The 17,862-nt window shown below is 52.6% G+C and overlaps 1 long non-coding RNA gene across 2 annotated transcripts; it reads left to right on the top strand.

Annotated features, from left to right (window-relative positions):
* The first annotated feature begins 4,050 nt into the window (after window positions 1-4,050).
* On the top strand, window positions 4,051-11,957 carry LOC123379317. Of its 2 annotated transcripts, none has more exons than XR_006583647.1 (2): window positions 4,051-5,252; window positions 11,170-11,957. It is a non-coding gene; the product is annotated as an uncharacterized LOC123379317 (long non-coding RNA). The 2 variants fall into 2 exon arrangements; XR_006583646.1 differs by lacking the exon at window positions 4,051-5,252 and adding an exon at window positions 10,237-10,508.
* Window positions 11,958-17,862: the final 5,905 nt, after the last annotated feature.

Below are 17,862 nucleotides of genomic sequence, written 5' to 3' on the forward strand. Positions count from 1 at the left end.
ATATGCTCAGCAAGCGTGCGGGCCATGCTTCCCAAATACATCCTGTCATAAGAATTGACATGTCAAAGGAAGTAAGAGCAAAGGAAGTAAGAGCAAAAACGAACTACTGGGACCTCATCAAGATAAAAAGCTTCTGCACAGCAAGGGAAACAATCAACAGAACTGAAAGGCAACCATCGGGATGAGAGAAGGTACTTGCAAATGACATATCGGATAAAGGGTTACTATCCAAAATCTATAAAGAACTTCAAACTCAACACCCCCCCCCTCGAAAAAAGAAACAATCCAGTGAAGAAATGGGCAGAAGACATGAATAGACACTTTTCCAAAGAAGACATCCAGATGGCCAACAGACACATGAAAAGGTCCTCAATATCGCTCATCATCACGGAAATACAAATCAAAACCACGATGAGATACCACCTCACACCTGTCAGGATGGCCGACGTGAACAACTCGGGCAACGACAGATGTTGGCGAGGACGCAGAGAAAGAGGATCCCTTTTGCACTGCTGGTGGGAATGCAAGCCGGTGCAGCCGCTCTGGAAAACAGTCTGGAGGGTCCTCAAAAAATTAAAAATAGAACTACCCTACAACCCAGCCATTGCACTACTGGGTATTTAGCCAAAGGGTAGAAAAGTGGTGATTCGAAGGGGGCACATGCACCCCAGTGTTTGTAACAGCGCTATTGACAATAGCCAAACTATGGAACGAACTCAAATATCCATCGACTGACGAATGGATAAAGAAGATGTGGTATACAGATACAATGGAGTATTACTCGGCAATCAGAAAGAATGAAATCTTGCCATTGGCGACTACGTGGATGGAACTGGAGGGTATTATGCTAAGAAAAGTAAGTCGGTCAGAAAAAGAGAAGGATCACATGATTTCACTCACATGTGGAATTTGAGAAACTCAACAGATGAACGAAGGGGAAGGGAAGGAAAAATCAGATGAACACACAGAGGGAGGCAAACCATAAGAGACTCGTCAACACCGAGGACAAACTGAGGGTTGATGGGGGGAGGTGTGAAGGGGGCAGGAGAAATGGGTGATGGGCATTGGGGAGGGCACTTGCTGGGATGAGCACTGGGTGTCGTATGATGAATCACTGGGTTCTGCTCCTGAAGCCAAGACTGTACTGTATGTTATCTAACTTGAATATAAATAAAAAGGAAAACAAGGAATTATTACGAACATCCAGGCCCCTGCCGTGGAGAGTCTGTTCAGGTCTGGGTGGTCTGAGAAATCTGTAAGTTTGGTAAATAACCTTCAAGAGCTTTTTACGACTCCCACGCAGGACGGGCTTCGTGGATGTGTGATCAGCACAGTGGCACCAGGCCCCCCTCCAGAAGGGCCCACGCTTAGGGTTTAGTTCTCTGGGCTGCTGTCTTAGACTTCTTAATCATTTTTTCTGTGAATTTGTGTTTTATGAGTAAAGTTGGATGGGATAAGGGGGCGTGGCCCCATTATTTCCCTGCTCCCCCAGAGTGGGTTGTGGCCCCCAGCTCACTGTCCCGGGTGCCCCAGGTCTGGGTGTCCCAAACCACGGCCGCCATCTGCCTGGGACAGAACCATCAGTGTTTCAGTTGCGTTGGCAGGGGAAGGCCTTTGCTCTTGGGCCACCCTCCACCCCCGGTGGGGGTCTGGGCACGACCACACTGGGGTCAGGGTCGCATGCGTGCCCAGCAGCGTCTCAGGACAGAGCCTGATGGGACAGAGGCCATTTCTGTCCCAGATCGGCAGGCCACATCACGGCAAGCAGGTGACTTGGTGGAGAGGCCTCTGTTCCGGGTACGGAATGTTCTCCCAGATGGAGGCTGCCCCCTGTGGAGGTGCCCGTCCACCGTGGGCTGGGGCAGCGGTCCTGGGGAAGGGAAGATCGCAAGAGTCCTTGCTTCCGGCAGGGGCCCGGAGCCTGTGCAGCCGGGAAACACCAGAATGACGCTTCCCTTGGGGTGCGGGGAGGACACAGGGTGCCCGTGGGAGCCTGCACTTGCCCTGCCAGGATCCCTAATGCCCCAGGGACTGTCACATTAAATGGCAGATAAGAAACACCATGACAAACCAAGAGAGAGACTGCAGAAGGAAGGAAGACAATTTATACCTCAGTACCTGCAACACCACTTTCCCCCCTAGTAACGAGGGGCCCCACAAATAATGTAGCTGGCCCTGCCCCACGTTTGCGAAAAAGTGTCCTAGCCCAGAGGCGTCTGTAATATCAGAAACCACCGCAGTCGGATTTAACTGTCCGGGAGGAGCCGGGGCATCGGATTCGGAAACGCAGCCACGTTTTAGGGGGCAGCGTGCCGGTCTCCCGAAACTTCAGCCTGCGCACAGCTCCCCGGGGAGGAAGGGGCTCACTCGGTGGGGGTGGGGCTGAGACCGGGCCACGGAGTGCATTTCTCACAACTCCCTGGGCGGCCCCGAGGCTGCCCGTCCAGGGCCCAGACCTGCTAGAGCAAAAGTCCTAGACTTCAGGCGCCCAGACGGTGGTTGGTAACTCGGGATGCCCATCAGAATCCCCCGGGGGGGGCTTTGAGAATTCCGATGCCCGGTCCTCCCCCGGACCGATTAAGAGAGCACGTGGGACCTGCGTCCTCGGGATGTTTCAAACTCCCCTGGAGATTCCACGCGCACCCAGGATTGACACCTGCCCTGGATGATAAACGTCTCTCTCGCATGGGGTGACTGGGAGGCCCGAGCGAGACCACGGGTGCCGAGAGTGCCTTTGCCCCTCCCCGCCCTGGCCTCTGGCAAGCTCTTGAGCCTGGCCCAGGCAAGAGGTCAGTGTCAGAGACTACGGCCCACACACCTCCATAAAGGAAGACTGAGGAACCAGCACAATGGCATGGAAAAGAAGGCCCAGGTGAGCTTTGAACCCTGCTGGGCACCCCGGGAGCCACGATGCTGCAGGATGTCGTGTCCTTTATCAGGGCAAGACCGTGCGGCCCCCCAGTCCGTTCCCTCCCCGGCCAGCTCGTCCAAGCACCAGTGTGATAATGGGAGTCAGTCCCAGACAAAGCAGCGGCCCTCACTTTACAGCACGTCAGAAACCCCTGGGGGACTGGTCGATTAAAACAGGCCTCAGGCTCCACCGGAGAGTTTCTGACTCAGTACGTGTGGAGCGGGGCCTGAGGATTTGCGGGTCTATACAGCTCCAGGTGGGGCTGATACAGAACTCGCAGAGGTTGTTCTCTTCCGTTCTCTTGAAGGCTGAATAAGACTCCCTTGTGCGCACCGAACACATTCCGCCAGCCATTCATCTGTCGACGGGTGTGTGGGCCTCTTCGACCTCGCGGTTCGCGTGGATACTGCTGCCGTGAAGACTGGTGTGCGAATATCTCTTCGAGGCCCTTCCTGGAGCCCTTGTGAATGTAGGCCCGGAAGGGGGATTGCTGGGTCGCACGGCGGTTGGATTGTTAACCTTCTGAGGCTCTGCCATGCCGGACCCCAGAATGGCCACCAGCCTCGCACAGGGTTCCCGTGTCCCCACGCCCTCGCCCACGCTCACCGCCTGTTGTTCCGATGGCAGAGCCATCTTCGGCAGGGGGGGGAGGTGGCATCTCGCTGTGCTGGGATCTGCGTTTCTCTGAGGCCGAGGGATGCTGGCCAGCCGTGTGTCGTCCCTGGACGGGCACGGTTCCCAGCACGGGGACGCAGCCCAAGGAAAATGAGCTTTCGCCCTCCCTGGGCGTCCACACTACCGGGCAAAAACAAGCCAAGGGTGCAGCCGTGCTAGAGGGTCACGTGGCGACAGAGGCCACGGCGAACCTCCAGGTAGGGCTGGTGGCAAAGGCGACCCTGGGGCGGGAGGGGACTCCGTAACGCGTAGGCATCCCTGAGGAAGTCTGCAGGGGGAGCTCTGTGCATGGAGCGTGTGGGAGGCGCCATCCAGGTAGAGACAGCTCAGGTGCACAGACCCCAGGAGGGGCGGCCGATGTGTCCGATGACCCAGGAGACCAGAGGCAAGGACAGGGGAGGAGCTCTGGGGGGCCGGGTGTGGGGGGCAGTCATGTGGGCTCTTTACACCCAGTGGAGGTCCTCAACTCTTCCTCTGGGCAAGATGGGGACACCAAAGCGTCTAGCACGGCCTCCGGTGTAAAAAGGGCTAAATATTAGGGCTTCTTATTAACATCAGCCTATTTTGTTCATTGAAGAGAAAACATCTCGGCTGGTTTAAGGATACGGTCAAAAGAAAGAGAGAGTCGGAGAAGAAAACGTGTAATAAGATCCCCTCTTCCCTCTGGGAGTCGCTCTCCGAGTGGCTCCCTGGTTTTTCGGAACTCGCTCACGTCTGGAATGCGTTCCGCCTGCCCGGTCGCTTGGCTGCTTTCTGGAATCCTTGAGACTCTTCAGGAATTCCGGCGGCCTGGTAACCGTTACGCAAGACCACATTCCAGGGAGGCGAGGGAGAGCAGGCACACGCGGCCTCCGAGATCCTACTAGACCCCTCAGCCTCTGCTGACAGCCCGGCCCAGGAGGAGGAGCTCAGGCTTGGCTCGTGTCTGAAGCAGACATCTTTGGATGTTCTCGTGCCTTCCAAAGAGCGTAGACAGGTTGCTATGCTTCACAGCACAGAGGTGGTCTTCAGATGTCCGGGCCATTCCACGGAGCGGGTCGGCCCCAGTGCAGACGTGAGGTCTTGACACGGAAGAGAGCACAGCAACTTCTTGAGAAATAGTCGTTTCCCACAGCGGAGGCTCCAGCCGGCCTCCCTGACCCCTGGGGCAGCTGTTCCCATGGCACCCGCTGGCACTGGACACGGGGACAGAAAGAGCCAGATTGGACTCAGAAGGATTCATCACACGCATCGGGGAAGGGAAGAGAGAGACGTAGGGGAGAGCGAGTGCGCAGGCTGCAGAGGCTTCTTGATTGTTCTTTCGTCTCCAGCCCTGTGCTGGCACGGCGCTCTCCTTTCGCGAAGAGCGGGTAGGGTCGTCAGGATGGCACTGTGGCATCACAAAGATTTTTGCTGCAAGTGAAGTCCAGGCTCGTGCGTCGGAGGGCTCCCGAGGCTCTGGGGTCAGATGGCAGTGCCGTTTGCCGTCTCTGCCGTGAGCAGCTCAGCCACGGAGCAAGGCCAGCGACGGTGGTTTTGTGCTCTGCGTTCCCGGCATCGTTGGCGTGGAGGGGGGCACGAAGTACAGCGTACTTTCTCGAGGGACCGAGAGATACGTGGACGCGGTTTCACCTTCAGGAGCGAGAGTCTGAAAGAGAGAAGGACCAAGCCGACCACGGGCGTTGACGTGAGTCAGGCAGCATTACAAAAACAAAACCCCAAGCCACCGCCCGGACCTCCCCTCTCAGCCAAGCAGGGCACAGCACAGAGGAAACCATTAACCCCCCCACCCCCGTACATTCAGAACCACTTAGAAATTTCTACTCGAAACATTACTAAAGGGAACACTTCAGCTTAGGAGAAAGAGTAGGTCTTCCCGCTTAAACATTCTTCTTCTCCAAAATGATTATCGGTTAGCTATACTACATTTGTTTCTATAACAGTGATAACATTCACAGTATTATGATTAAAGCAACGCATGCGAATCAGAGAAAACGTGCCACGTATGAAATTGTAGAAAAGGAACCACTGAAACTGCCCTTAATGTACCACCCGGAGACCATCACTGTTAAGAGTTGGGGTTGTGCCCTTTATTTTTACAGTTTGTGTTATAAACATATATTTACGACACAAAATATAATTAGGCTAAACTGTGTACAGAGTAACTGGATTTGTTCTCGTGTAATATTATGCCCTTCTTTCCATGTCATTGAAACATTGAAATTTTGTAAGCACCATTTTATGTTTTAAAATTTTTTAGTGTTTATTTATTTTTGACAGAGAGAGAGAGAGAGCGCATGAGCAGGGGAAGGTCAGAGACACAGAATCCGAAGCGGGCTCCACGCTCCGAGCCGTCGGCACAGAGCCCGATGCGGGGCTCAAACTCGTGGGTCGTGCAATCGTGACCTGAGCCGAAGTGGGACGCTTAACCGACTGATCACAGCGCTTAAAAGAAATTCAACAGAGTAATGGGGCAGAGAGAGACCACGGGATTGAGGAGGTTGTGCTAGGTGAGACCCTCAGAGAAGGCCTTTGAGAAAGTGAGGTTGGGCCAGAGACCCACGTGCTGGCAAAGCACCTTCATGGCAGGCCAGGCAGAGAAAATATGATTACGGCCTCAGGAAGATGGCAGCCTGGTGGGTTAGAAGAACCTCAAAAAGATGAGTGTGGCTGCAGTTAAGGGAGCAAGGGAGCAGGTGGCAGGAGACAAGGTCAAGGCTCAGGCAGCTGGGCATCGGAGGCCCAGGCAAGCGGCGTGGATGGTGAGTGCGATGGGCAGCCATTGGAGAGGAAGGTCAGAACATGGTGTGGCTCAGTTTATATTCAACACAATTACTGTAGCTACTAAATTAAATTGGCTGTGGGGAGCAAGAGAGTGAAGCAGACCCCAACTCGGTCTGCAAGGACAGTGTTACTGTGATTCCCAAACCAGCTGAAAACATCGCAAGAAGGAGGAAAGACCCTACAGGCCAACCTTCCTCATGAATGCAGATGCAGAAACTCTCAACGAAATACCAGCAAGTCAAGTTCAGCAGTCCACAGAAAGCATTATTCACCATGACCAAGTGAGCTGTATCTCAGGAATACAAGGTTGGTTTAACGTCTGGAAATCGATGCAGGGAGGGGGCTGGAGTTCTGGACACGTCCACTTCTCTGTGAAAACGAATCCTGAGATACAGCATCTCTGAGTGAAAATATAGAGAAGGAGATTTACTTGGTAAAAGTTTAGGGTTAGTGGTTCGTAAGTCACTGGGGTGACACGGCAGTTGAAGTGGTGAATCATCCCCTAGTCCCGGTACGACTCAGGCTTCTCAGGACATGTGTGTGGATGGATGCAAATGGGAGAAAGGGCCCAGGTCCAGTTTTAGGGACTTTGTCCAGCAAACCATCCATGTGCCCCCCAAAAAATCAGAGCTAAATTTTCCACAGTCTCTGGATCCAAGCTCTGTTTCCCTCCCACCAGAGGATTGCAAGCTACTTTGTAGAAATGTGGTTTATTTTTTTTTAATTTTTTTTCAACGTTTTTTATTTATTTTTGGGACAGAGAGAGACAGAGCATGAACGGGGGAGGGCCAGAGAGAGAGGGAGACACGGAATCGGAAACAGGCTCCAGGCTCTGAGCCATCAGCCCAGAGCCCGACGCGGGGCTCGAACTCACGGACCGCGAGATCGTGACCTGAGCTGAAGTCGGACGCTTAACCGACTGCGCCACCCAGGCGCCCCTGTAGAAATGTGGTTTAAACTTTTAGCTGGTGCTTGTAGGAACAGACATCATCTCCTAGAGGAGATCTTCCAGTTTTAACAAGTTCAACAAGCTATAGCACGTGGGGACCTCAAGGGAAAGGAAGGAAGGACCAGAACAATGTTTAGGAGGAGGGGAGATAAGATGTGGAAGAGAGCTCTTGGTGGAGGGCGTGGGGAGAGGAGCAAGCGTCTAACACAAAGCCTGTTCTCCCTTCCTGGGCCCCAGAGGGCTGGCCGTGTGAGCCTCCAGGGGTCACAGGACCGGAACCCACCAGGGAGAAGCGCCACCCCCCCAGCTGCACACGATGTAGGTGTGGGGAAAACAGCCCCCTAGAGTGAAGACTGTGTTCGTCTTTCTGGACTCTCTGTGTACTTGAGACTCCCTGTGTACGCTTTGAGAATGGCAAGGAAATGAAGCCAGCATGAAGCGCCGTCCCTCTCATCTCTGTTTTCAAGGGCCAGCAGTGGACACGCACCTGCTCAGAAGTGACTTTCAGGGAGGACGCCGCTGCTGTTCATCTCGAAGAAATGGTCTCTGACGTAAGATTGTCAGTGTTCGGCTTTGAGGCCAATGAGCTGAGCTCTGCCAGCTTAAAAAGTATCTGTAAGCAATGGACTCAGAGCCTCGAGCTCACTTTGCTAGTGGGGGTTTGCATCCTGTCAAAGGATTCCAGAATGTTCCGAGGTGCTGTGAGCCGACTCCATGTTGGGTCATTTCCTTTGTGCACAGGCAGTGAGGTCACCTCTGACAAGCCTTGCTCCGTGTACTCATGTGTTGTGGCAAAGAAAGGATCACACATCCATGTTTCAACCTGACGGTCACCAAGAGTTTGGCATGGTTTCCAGATTTCTCCACGGAGAAGAGATACGAGGCTTCGTCACCCTGGCTGCAGCCTGCCCGGCGCTTACTCTAGGAAAGTCCATCCACCTCCAGCCTTTTCCTCCAGGGAGGCTAATTTTCTAGCAGCCTCTGTATCTGTCGCAGACTCTCGACGACAAAGATGTATCTTCCTCGTATGTCCTAAAATACTCCCCCAGGAATCCAAACTGTGAACGAATGCCACGTGAGCAAATAGATTTTCTGGTTTTCTCTCGAGAAAAGCTAAACTGTGTAAATCTATGCTGTAGGTCTATGACTAAGTTCTCCCCCACGTCCCCCGTATCTAGAAAGGCTCATTCGGGCTTCGCCATCCACGATGTCTGGGAAGAGAGAAAGCACCAGCTTGAAGGATTTAAGATTGTACTGAGAGATACTGCTTGACGTGGAAATACCTGTAACCTCACGACGATCTGCGATCGGCATTCTTCCTGGCGGTAGAGCGACTGCCTCTCCCGGTTGCTACAGAGATTAAGTGAAGCAGGAGAAAGTGCCCGTGAGGGTGCCGTGTGTTACTCAACTGTAGGGATTGTTCTTTTCAGAGCATCAAATAAAATCCTACTTGCATGAGAACTCTTTATCCAGGTGCCGCTAATATGCTGGATACTTTGATTTGTTGTCAGCTTTCCAGGGACTCTGCGAGGTATTGGTCCCATTTTTTGTTTTTAAAGATAACCTCCAGCTAGGTTGTCTACAAGAGATGTTCCTAAGGGCTTAGAGTCTGGGAGACATTTTCCGCGCATATGAAGTATCTCTAGATGAAATTCTTGGACACAAGAAGAGTGTAGCGCTTGGATTTCGCTGAACCTTAACAGCACGGGAGCCAGAGTTGAGCATTCAACAGGTACACCGACGTTCATTGCGGTGGGACCACGGACGGTCAGTGGACATCCATTCCCCTGAGAAGGTGAACGCAAAGATGAGAAGGCAAGGCGAGAAAGAGGGCACGCTTCTCCGATGACCTCAGCTCCCAGGCGTCACCTCACTGGCTCGTGTTAAGGAGAGGTAGCTAGCTCAGTCTTCCCGGAGTTGTTCTCAAACCACCGGTCTGGGGATGGGAAGAGAGGCTCACGGTGGACAGAGGCACAGGGAAGGGTTGAATGCGGATGCTACAGGGACACGAGACACAAGGCGACCCCAGGCTCTTCGGAGCAGCTAGAGAGAAGGGTTTCTTCTCGCATCATGGGTTCGGAACGTCCTAGGCTGCACGGCGGACACAGAGAGAAGAGAGAAAAGACAGACTGGACGTTATCGTAGAATGAATTCGCCAAGATAAAGAAGCAGACAATGCAGCTTCTGGGTCTGTTGGTAGGCGTGCTGTTTCTTGGGAGTTTACTTTTTGTGTGTCCCTGTGGCAGAGAGGTGGAGGACTGAGATCAAGCCCAGGCTGACTTGTTTTAAAATAGCTACTGGCTGTGTCTTGTGGACCCGGTGTTGTTCCGGGTGCTGTTCCAGGCGCTACAGAAAGGACATGGGGGGGCGCCTGGGTGGCTCAGTCGGTTGAGCGTCCGACTTCGGCTCAGGTCACGATCTCACGGTTTGTGGGTTCGAGCCCCGCGTCAGGCTCTGGGCTGATGGCTCAGAGCCTGGAGCCTGCTTCCGATTCTGTGTCTCCCTCTCTCTCTGCCCCTCCCCCATTCATGCTCTGTCTCTCTCTGTCTCAAAAATAAATAAACATTAAAAAAAATTAAAAAAAAAAAAAAAAAAGAAAGGACATCGGGTGGGCCCAGCACTCCCGTCACGTGGGCTCCTGTCGAACGCAGAAGTCGGCACGTTAAGCAGAGGTTATGAAGGTGAAGGATGACCCTTTACCAAGGACGATCCAGATCCAAGCAGCCCAGACTACGCCCGGCCGCCACAGGGAGATGGGAAAGGGAGCCCCCGAGGACCCTCCAGCGTCCCGCCAGCTCCTCATTTTATTTATTAATTTATTTTTAAATTTTACTTACCTATTTTGAAGGAGACAGAGACAGCGCGAATTGGGGAGGGGCAGAGAGAGAGAGAGGGAGAGAGAGAATGCCAAGCAGGCTCTGAACTGTCAGCACAGAGCCCGACGCGGGGCTCGAACTCATGAACCGGGAGATGGTGACCTGAGCTGAAATCAAGAGTAGGACGCTTAACCAACTGAAACACCCAGGTGCCCCTATAATATCTTAAGACAAATATTCCTTCCATTAACAGATGAATCAATAGACAAAATGTGGTATATACGCACGATGGAATATTACTCGTCCACAAAAAGGAGAGGACCTGGGGCATCGTGGAGGAAGCTCAAAGACCAGATGCTGAATGCAAGGAGCCCGTCACCCAGGGCCACCTGTGGTGCGAACCGATTTATAGGGAATATCTAGGATGGGCAAGTTCAAGGAGACAGGAAGTAGGTCTGAGGTTACCAGGGGTGGGGGAGGGAGCATGGGGAGTTACTGCCAATGGGTAGAGAGTTTCAATTTAGGATGCTGAAAAAGGTTTGGGGAAAGATGTGATGCTGGTCACACAACACTCCCAGCGTACTTAATGCTGCTGAACGGTGCACTCAAAATGGTTCAGATGGAAAATTTTATACCATATGATATATAGATGGGTAACGATTGCCATAATTTTACAAAATAATGTAATTCACCCTAAGCCACTGAATCGTATGCTTTCAGTGGGTGGCTTGTATGGGATGCGACTGTCTCCATAAAGCTGTTTAAAAAATAGGGACGCCTGGGTGGCGCAGTCGGTTAAGCGTCCGACTTCAGCCAGGTCATGATCTCGCGGTCCGTGAGTTCGAGCCCCGCATCGGGCTCTGGGCTGATGGCTCAGAGCCTGGAGCCTGTTTCTGATTCTGTGTCTCCCTCTCTCTCTGCCCCTCCCCCGTTCATGGTCTGTCTGTCTCTGTCCCAAAAATAAATAAATGTTGAAAAAAAAAATTTTTAAAAATAAACAAGTATTCTTGATTGTTGTGTCCGCAGCGCGTGAATGTTACTGCTCTCGCTTTCAGTTCCTTTAAAGGGAAAATAAAGAGACGGACTAGAAAGAAGAGCTTGGCGTCCCCAGTGGCCCCCCAAGGACCCGTCTCCACCCCACCACGCCCTCCGTCTCCTGGGATACATCTCCAGCCCCCTCCCAGGCGGGGACCCTCCGGCCGTCCTGCTCAGCATCCCGAGGAGGGACCCGTGGCAAGTGCCGGCCGGTGGACACGCTGAACCACAGCAGCCCGCGGGGCAAGGCGAGTGTGGAAACACCATCGCTTTTGAAAGTCGGTCCCGCGGAGTGGACACAGCTGTGCGCATTCTTCCTGGCTCTTGCCTTTCAAAGCTGCTCCGCGCACTTTGATCTACAAACGTCCAGCCTGTCGATGCGAGGCGGTTCTCTTTAATTAATGACGCGCCACTTCGTGCTGATTTGTTCTGTGTTTGCTCACTTCCAGGGTGCCACTCGGGCCTCCTCTCTAAGCGAAGCGACTATGAAGGAACGGCTCGGGTTGCATAACGGGGGCTCCCAGGCGCGTGTGACCAAGCTGCTGCTTCTGGCTTGTACCTTTCGCCTCTTTGCGAAGCCACCTGGGAGTCAGCGGAAACGTGTGTGGGCGAGGGAAGGGAAGAAGTGTGCTCCGAGGACAGGAGAGCGATCCAGCCGGTGCCCGTGCATCTGTCAAGCCAAATGTGTCTTTGGGGGGAAAATCAGCTTCTGAAGATGAGGTTTACAGCAGGAATGACCTTCTACAACTTTGCGTATCGTATCTCCCCCTCCTCCAAAAAATTAATAAAGCCAGCGGAGTCCCTTTTTTTTTTTTGTTTTTGGTTTGCTTTTATTATTTTTTATTATTTTAATTTATTCATTCAAATTCAAGGGAGTTCACATACAGTGTAGTGTTGGCTTCAGGAGCAGAACCCAGTGATTCATCATATGACACCCGGTGCTCATCCCAGTAAATGCCCTCCTTAGTGCCCATCCCCCATTTAGCCCTTCCCCCCACTGCCTCCCCTCCAGCAACCCTCAGTTTGTTCTCTGTATTTAAGAGTCTCCACCGGGCACCTGGGTGGCTCAGTTGCTGAAGTGTGGACTTTTTTTTTTTAATGTTTACTTATTTTTGAGAGAGAGAGACAGAGCATGAGTAGGGGAGGGGCAGAGAGAGAGGGAGACACGGAATCCAAAGCAGGCTCCAGGAGCCTGAGCCATCAGCAGAGAGCCCGACGTGGGGCTCAAACCCATGAACTGTGAGATCATGACCTGAGCTGAAGTCAGATGCTTAACCGACTGAGCCACCCAGGCGCCCCTAAGTGTCGACTCTTGATTTCGGCTCAGGTCATGATCTCACAGTTCATGAGACTGAGCCCTGCAGTCTGGCTGTGCACTCATAGCACGGAGCCTGCTTGGGATTCTCTCTCCCTCTCTCTGCCCCTCCCCCCCGTGCTCTCTTTCTAAATAAGATAGATAGGGGCGCCTGGGTGGCGCAGTCGGTTAAGCGTCCGACTTCAGCCAGGTCACGATCTCGCGGTCCGTGAGTTCGAGCCCCGCGTCGGGCTCTGGGCTGATGGCTCAGAGCCTGGAGCCTGTTTCCGATTCTGTGTCTCCCTCTCTCTCTGCCCCTCCCCCGTTCATGCTCTGTCTCTCTCTGTCCCAAAAATAAATAAACATTGAAAAAAAAAATAAATAAATAAGATAGATAAATAAATAAATAAATAAATAAAGAGTCTCTTATGGTTTGCCTCCTTCTCTGTTTTTGTCTTATTTTTCCTTCCCTTCCCCTATGTTCATCTGTTTTATTTCTTCAATTCCATGTATGAATGAAATCATGTATTTGTGTTTCTCTGACTGACTTATTTCACTTCACATAATACCCTTTAGTTCCAACCACATAGTTGCAAATGGCAAGATTTTATTCTTTTTGATCGCTGAGTAATATTCCATTGTGGACATAAACCACATCTTCTTTATCCATTCATCTGTCAATGGACGTTTGGGCTCTTTCCATATTTGGCTGTTGTTGATAATGCTGCTGTAAACATCGGGAATCACTTCTTATTAAGATATTTGTAACTTACTCTGAGATGCTCATTCTAGGGACAAGCATTCATTTCTGAAGAACCTCCAATTCTGACACCTACATCTCCAACACAATGCTCCGGAAGACACACACACACACACACACACACACACACACACACACACGGGTACATGCAGACGTAGTATGTTCCAATTTCCTCTTTAGTGGTGGGAGACACAACCCTGTGACTGCATATCTGGGTTGAGCCGAGCACCAGAGATGGGACCACACCTCAGGCCTCAGCAGAGATGTGCGGCTGATTATGGAAAACTTGTCCTGGGGCAGCAAACGATTGGTCTGGAACTGGGGGGACTCCAGGGGCAGAGCCAGCATCTGGACCGGGAAAGGACTGTCATCCGGGATCAGATGGAGCCATGGCTGAGGCAAGACCAGGAAGGCAAAGTAGGAGAGCTGGGGTGTTGGGGGCTTGGTTGTCCATATAAGAAAGGCTTAGTGGTTAATCCTTAATCTTCTTTCCAACTGTCCCCCTCTTACGTGCACGCCCCAGCAGGCACCTGAGGATCGTCGGGGACCCTGTCCTCACTCCCTCAAGCCCTTCTCGCATCCAGTTCTGCCAACTCTATGCTCTTATTCTGGCCCAGTAGCTCTCGATGGACAATTACGACGCTATTACAAAGTCGTGTCATCTCCACCTGCCCTCTGTCACATGTAGCCCAATATAATCCCTCCATGTCCTGGAGATCCTTGCAAAACACAACTGTGCTTGTGTTCCTTCTCTGCTTGGATCCCTTCTACGGCACCACACCTTCAGGCTAAAAACACGCACACTGGACGTGGCCTCTGGCTCTGCGTGGTGTGGTCCATGGGCCTGCCTGGCATCTAACTTCCATTCTCCTGCCTCACCTTGGCTGCCTCCCACAGGGCCCTTGCACGGCCTGTCCCTCCTGCGTGAACCCCCTTCCCTCCATCTTTCCTCAGCCAAGTCCTGCTTATCCCCAGATGTCAGGACGCCCGTCACCTCCCCAAGAAGGCTCCCCCGCCTCCCTCGAGCAACACCCCAGTTCACCTTGGAATACGACTCCATGCCTTGTCCACTGAGAAGTGAGACTCTCACCATTTTACATTTACTTATAGATTAACGGTGAACGGCTGCCTCCCTGTGGGCCACCTGCCTTATGAAGACGGAGCCACGACCACACCTGCGAATGGTTCATCAGTTCCTAGGTATACATTGTCTCTCTGGGAGCGCGTAAGGCGTGGGCTTCCGGGGCCCTCTGGGCTCCCTCCCCTCACCCCAGACCCAAGCGAATACTTTCGCTCCTTGTTCTGCAAATGGTTCAAAGGAACAATTAAGAAGTCATGTCCCTGTAAACGTTCCACGTGAGCTGTTGAGAGTTAGATGACCTTTCACGAAAATAGCAAAGCAAAGGCTTTATAAACTACAAATAAACGTAGATACAGAATGAAGTAGTATGAAGAAACGAATCAATGAGCAAAGGGCAGGAGGGAACGTTACAAAGAAATAACCATGAAGTTCCTTACTGGCTGATTACGCAAAGGAACATTTTTAAAATTAAGTAATGCTAAGAAACATAGATGACACACGCTACAAGGAAATTGCCAACAAACATACACCCACATCGGTCAGGTGGCAGGATGGTCAGCGTGCTCCCCAAAGCGTGAGGGTACACAACTGGGGAGCAAAGGACCTCCCCAGGGGGTCCCAAATATTCTTCTATTCAGAAACGTGTATTGGTTTGTTTGTGCGTTAAAAACATACACAACAAGCATGTCCAATGTGGGACTTCATAGATATTACTGCTTAGGACAAGGCTTAACACGGAAGAAAACAAATAAATAAAATGTAAAAAGTCTATTTACAGGGGGAAAAAATAAGCTAAGTCAGAGGTTGGCAAACCATGGACCAGGGCCAGGTCTGGCCCCCAGACTGGTTTTGTACAGCCCGCAAGCTAAGAATGTTTGCTTTTATATGCTTTTCAAAGGGTGTTAAAAAAAAAAAAAATGAACAGATGGCTGAGATCATGTGTGGCCTCCACAGTCCAAAATGCTTTCTTTTTTTTTTTTTAATTTTTTAAAAATGTTTTATTTATTTTTGAAACAGAGAAAGAGCGTGAGCAGGGGAGGGGCAGAGAGAGAGGGAGACACAGAATCCGAAGCGGGCTCCAGGCTCTGAGCTGTCAGCACAGAGTCCGACGCGGGGCTCGAACCCACAAACCATGAGACCATGACCTGAGCTGAAGTCGGGACGCTCAACCGACTGAGACACCCAGACGCCCCCTAAAATGCTTCCTATCGGGCCCTTTTCAGACAAAGTTTGCCAACCTCTGACCTACATAATCACCGCGAGGCTGGAGATGTGGCGACAATGTGGAGAGTGTGTGGTGGGGGGACACTGGGGAAGCACAACGCTCAGGAAAGAGTGAAGCCGGCCACGCCTGAATCCACATCTCTACCTTCAGCTCCATGGCCCCGGTTCGCTACGTAATCTTCCGGAAGTGTTGCCCTCAAAGCTATAAAATGGGAGTCACAAGAGTTCCTGTCTCCTAAGGGTGACGTGCGAACTCAATGGGTTCATTCGTAGAAAGCACTGCGTGTTATGCCTGATGCCTGGTAGGTACTCAGTGCGTGTTAGTTATTGTTGTTTTTTTAAATGTTTGTTTTCTCCATCACAGCAAAGTGGACAAATATCGCAATGCTCTGAAAGATCCCGCAGAGACAATCCCCATTGCTATTCTGGCGCGACACCTTTGGCTAGCGGGTTTCATTCGTGCGCTCGTCTACTCCGTCCTTCGTTTATTTTGCGCAACGTGCCAGTTGGGTCCTCCGAGAGGCAGATGCTGAGATGGAATCAGGAATATAGGAAGGTTATTGGAATTAGTAGCTGTGGAAGATGAAAGAGGGAAGGAGGGAGCGGGAGCGGGCAGGGGAGCCTTCGACGGCAATGCAGCTCGGACGAGGTCCCGGCCGCCGAGCAGGAGGCGTTCCCTTGCTGGGCAGGAAAGCCCAGATCCCAGCATCCTCTGTGCCATCACTGCCCAGGGCAGCCCTGCAGGGGTCTGTTCCGGAAGCTGAGGTGGAATCTGAATTCGCTACAGGCTGCAGGACAGCAGGTCATTGTCCTCCGTCCTGCAGGGAGAGACAGCAGTCCCCACGGTGACCGCCACAGTCCACCCCTTCCTCCTGGGCATCTGCTCTCTGTACATCACCAGGAACTGCACCCCAGGGGTCCAGGGGGCCTCTATCTGAGGGAGGCTGCAGCTGGTACTCCCTTGCTTTTTAAATTTTTTTAAAAATGTTTATTTATTTTGAGAGAGAGAGAGAGAGAGAGAGCAAGCAGGGAAGGAACAGCAGGAGGGGGAGAGAGAATCCTAAGCAGGCTTCACATTGTCAGCGCAGAGCCTGATGCCAGGGTTTGATCTTACAAACCGTGAGATCATGACCTGAGCCAAAATCAAGAGCCGGATGCTTAGCTGAGTCAACCGGGCACCCTGGTACCCCCTTCTCCTGTCTCCCTCCTCCACTGTCCATTGTAAGTTCCCCTCACCCTCAGACATCACTTCGGCAGGCCTGGGTCTTGTGACCCCCGGCTGTCCTGTCTCTCCAGCGGCCACGGCTTGTGACCCAGGCTGTCCTGTCTCTCCAGTGGGCAGAGCCCCTGGTTAGCACCTCCTTCTCAGGCCGAGGTTGCCACATGTGACCCACTCATAGTCACCACAGGGCACCAAGAAGCTTGAAGGGGGTCACCCGCATTCCATGTGGGCTCACCCCCACCCCCCACCACCTGACTCTGTAAAAGCATCCCTGCCCCCTCTGGGTGAGCAGATCCAATTATCCCTGCCAAGACGGTGACTCCTCCCTTACCTGCCCAAGCCTGGGGGCAGAGTCCCCTGAGCTCTGGAAGCAGCTGCGGCTGGTACTTTACTTCAGGGGGCTCTGGAGGTTTCCCCTAGCAGCAAAGGATCCCCTTTGAAGACCGGGAACCCCCGAAGAGCCCCAACTTAAAGGGAAGGGAGGTACAAGGTCCCCGTGATGTCCTTCGGAAGGATGGTGTGCTGGCTCGGGTCCTCTGAGGAGCAGGTGTCCAGATGGGAGTCCCCGTGGAAGGGCTGCGAGGAGGGGAGGGTGGGAAGAGCAGGTGCAGGAAGAGCCTTCAGCTCTCGCAGGCGAGACACCTGTGAGGGAGAGAGAAGCCAGGACCGGGGCAGGAAGAGTCCCAGACCACGGCGCAGTTCCAACAGGGGTGTGGCCAACCCCATGGGGAGTCCCCGAACAGAAGTCACCATTATGGGGCGGGGTGGTGGCTCAGTCGGTTAAGCCTCCGACTTCGGCTCAGGTCACGATCTCGCCGTCCGTGAGTTCGAGCCCCGCGTCGGGCCCTGTGGCGACAGCTCGGAGCCCGGAGCCTGCTTTGGATTCTGTCTCCCTCTTTCTTTGCCCCTCCCCTGCTCGCACTCTCTCTCTGTCTCTCAAAAATAAGTAAATATTAAAAAATGTTTTAGAAGTCACCATCAGAAGTGCTGGGTAAGAAAGACTTCCCGCCACGATAAAGATATGACTGGTGCATGGGGAGAGGCGGGCGGGGGCAGGGGGGCTCTAGGCAACCAAGAGAGGGCCCCAGAGGGGAGGCCTAGTGCCCTGCTGAACCTCAAATCTTCTACAAGC

This window comes from Felis catus, chromosome C1, assembly GCF_018350175.1.
Source record: "Felis catus isolate Fca126 chromosome C1, F.catus_Fca126_mat1.0, whole genome shotgun sequence".
In the NCBI taxonomy this organism is placed as follows: Eukaryota; Metazoa; Chordata; class Mammalia; order Carnivora; family Felidae; genus Felis; species Felis catus.